Consider the following 3,607-nt stretch of genomic DNA (forward strand, 5'->3'; position numbering starts at 1 on the left):
ACTAAGCTACCCCCGTACCTCACAAAATCCGACCCCTTTTTCCTCAAAATTGCTCTAGGAGAGAACATTATAGTTGACACATTGTAAAGCTGCTGGAGTCAGAGGAACGTCAAGAAATGTTAAACTACAGTAAGTATTTTAAAAGGCCGTAGGTGAGAGCACGGGTGCTCTGAGGATACGTTGGAATCGGGAACCTTGGAGAGGGCAGCAAAATCCCAAGGAAATCTTTGCACTTGTCTATAAGACAGCAAAAGCCGGCGGCGTGGGCTGTTTCCGCCCGGTTTCGAACCGGGGACCTTTCGCGTGTAAGGCGAATGTGCTAACCGCTACACCACGGAAACGTCACGCCCGCATGGGGTATTACAAGTCCCATAAAACGGCATACTCGGTTCCTTGGTTGCTCCCCACTCCCCCCGCCCCCCGTCACCCGTCACGCCCCCAATCTAGTAATTTTGAATATTTCTCTTGCAGAATGTGTTCACTCGCGGTGCCTTGCTTTCCATCGTTTCAAAAACTTTTGCTAAAAGAATAATATCGAAATTCTATGGCTCATACTGCTACTGCTGCTGCTAAGTCGCTTCAGTCGTGTCCGACTCTGTGCGACCCCATAGACGGCAGCCTACCAGGCTCCCCACCAAACCTAACTCGGTGGTGGGGGTGGTTTAGTCGCTAAGTCGTGTCCGACTCTTGCCACCCCATGGACTGTAGTCTGCCAGGCTCCTCTGTCCATGGGATTCTCCAGGCTGGACATCTGGAAACAACCCACTGGAGTGGGGATGTTCCCGACCCAGAGATCAAAGCCGGGTCTCCCGCATTGCAGGCAGATTCTTTACCGCCTGAGCTAGGAGGGAGCAGAGTCCAAACACCTTCCCAAACATCAGGCAGGGTGTCCTCAGGTTCCAAGGGCATTTGATTACGAGCAACAACCCGATACTGTCCTGTGCCTTTGATTTCCACCTCTCTTCCTCATCGTCGGAGCCAGAACACAACGCACAGAGTCCTGAAGACCACCGAACTTCCGAGAGGGCCAAACTCGCCTTGGAGGAGACTGCCGAGCGGGGTTGGGATGGCCTGTGCCCTCTTGACTCTGAGAAAGGAGTGCCAAAAGGAGCAGTGTTTGGGAATTCATGGGACTGGATTTTGCGCCGGAATAAGTCGAGGTGGGAGGCATCAGTCAACTTATTATCCAGCGTCACTCACACTGCCCTGGAACGACTGTGCTTTGAGCGATCTGAATCTGTTCAACAGATGCCCACCTTGCCTCTCCTTTGTTTTTCTCTTCATTTCACCTGACCTTCCTCATTGTATTTTCCCTCTTCTCAGTACTTCCCTCGAGGACCAGGAAGGTGCTCAGCAGCGAAATTGTAGTCTTTCATTAAATCCCATGTGAGAAATTCCTGATTTCTTTGCATCAGCTCTGCATCGGCATCTTTCACAAATAGCAGCGCTGAGAGCTCCTGCTCTCAGCAAAACTAAAACTAGGATTGGTCACAACGTTGCAGGAAACAGAGTCGAGAGACAATATTTCCCAATCAGCAAGTTTGGGATTTAGTTTCCCATAATTTGATTAGAAGTTTATTTTTAAGCCAGTAAGGAGTAGCCCCACCATGTACCCAATCCTGACCCTACCAGATGTCCTGAAAAATTATGCAAGCAACTCAAAGGGCCCTTTGAGGTATGTGACTCCTGAACGCACAAAGGCTTTTCGGATCAAAATGTACTTTTTAAACAGTTGAAGTTCATAAACAAAGAATGCTTTAAAAAGTCAGTTTGCCCACACCTTAAAAAAAAAAAAAAAATAATTTTGTGTATTTTGTCATTGACTATTCTTTATCCTCTTTTAGATATAACCTCAGTTCTTCTCCTTCCAAAATTTCCAGTATCGTCAAGAGTCCATTTCACATCGAAAAGAGGAAACAGTTACAACACAACTTGATTCACACTACCGTAATTTATATTAGAATGTCTTTCCTCTTCTTTTATTTCTTTTGATTTCATTTCATTCACTAAGGATAAATGAGTAAAAACAATGCTGGATTACCTAGTGATTCAGGAAGACAGCTGCAACATATGAAAGTGCAGAACTTGAAAACACACCCACTGAACTAGACCAGTAAGTCTCTGGCCTTGCTTCATGAAGTATCGTCCATGGAACAGGAGTGTAGCGTCTGAGATTGTAGAAATGCTGACTTTCAGGCCCCTGTTGCAGATGCAGTTATTTAAAACCCTCATTATAATGGATCACACCAGGTCATTCACATGCCCATAAAATTTTGAGAAGCGCGACTGTGAGGCACTACTAAAGTTGGTGCCAAATCGGGGTGGTGGGAGTTCGCGGGGGAGGGGGTGGCTCTGAAGAGGGACATGACAATTCAATGATTCCATGAAGAAAAACAAATGACTCCATTGTGGTAAAAGTTCTAGGAGGCAAACATAATTGAAGAGATCCCACAAAACCAAACTGGCAACTTCTGAGACCTGATCTAAAACGCGAAGGAAACACCGAGAGGCAGTTCTAATTCTCATCTCAAGACCGTCTGAGAACCACCTTTTTATGGCTATCGGGAGAGCATTCCTAGTACTCCCGGGCTTGATGGGAGGTAAACAGATTTCATTTTTTAAACTTGTTTTGCTCTATTTAAAACAGTCTTGCCTGAGGCCCCGCTGGGATTTGAACCCAGGATCTCCTGTTTACTAGACAGGCGCTTTCACCAACTAAGCCACGGAGCCAGCTGCAGTTGACCCTTGGTTCCTAACATTATTTGAAGGAGTTTTCGCTTTCCTGGCTCACCAATGCATTTCTCAAGAACTTAAGATCAACACTACAATCTCAGGACTCTTTCTCAAAATTTCTATCAAGTCTTTTACCCTCTCTTGTCTGAAATATGCACAGAAGTTTACATGCTGAGCCAAGACAAGAAAAACCTTCTGAACCTCTGAACCCTTGAAATCGATAGCCAAGTCGTTTGACTTTTGCACCTTCCTATGGGAGATACTTTTCACTTTCATGCATTGGAGAAGGAAATGGCAACCCACTCCAGGCCAGTGTTCTTGCCTGGAGAGTCCCAGTGACGGCGGAGCCTGGTAGGCTGCCGTCTGTGGGGTCGCACAGAGTCGGACACGACTGAAATGACTTAACAGCAGCATGGGAGATACTAATACTTCTCCCTTTCGAATCTGTAAAAGGAAAACGATGGTGCTTATCAGTCTTGAAACATAGCATGAAATGGAGCGCTTGAAAGGACTTCACCACATCTTTTGCTACGCTCACTGTCAAAGAGCAGTATCTTACAAGAGAGGAGTGTGCCTGTTCATATTTATTTTAGAGCAACGTGGACGGTAAAGGCATGCAAAAGGGAAAAGGAAGGTAAGAATTCAGCAAATGTCAACATGCAAGAATGATGTTTGACACAGAAATACAGACAATTAAAACTTTGGTAGACATGTCTTACATTAAAAATGTCATCAAGTTCTTGACTTGTCTGAGTTCCTAAAATGGACACTTACTGCATAATTATCAGAGAATAGTCCTCTCCTCTGAGCATGAGGCAGTATGCGATGATGCTTTAGAGCTCAAACTCTGATGTCAGACTCCACTGATTCTTTG

The 3,607-nt window shown here is 45.5% G+C and overlaps 2 non-coding genes across 2 annotated transcripts; both read right to left on the minus strand.

Annotated features, from left to right (window-relative positions):
- Window positions 1-268: 268 nt before the first annotated feature.
- On the minus strand, window positions 269-341 carry TRNAV-UAC. The gene has a single exon. It is a non-coding gene; the product is annotated as a tRNA-Val (tRNA).
- Window positions 342-2,656: 2,315 nt separating this feature from the next.
- Window positions 2,657-2,730, minus strand: TRNAT-AGU. Its single transcript has one exon. It is a non-coding gene; the product is annotated as a tRNA-Thr (tRNA).
- Between the last annotated feature and the right edge of the window lie 877 nt (window positions 2,731-3,607).

Source organism: Bison bison, unplaced genomic scaffold (genome assembly GCF_000754665.1).
Source record: "Bison bison bison isolate TAMUID 2011002044 unplaced genomic scaffold, Bison_UMD1.0 scf7180017850719, whole genome shotgun sequence".
Taxonomy (NCBI): Eukaryota; Metazoa; Chordata; class Mammalia; order Artiodactyla; family Bovidae; genus Bison; species Bison bison.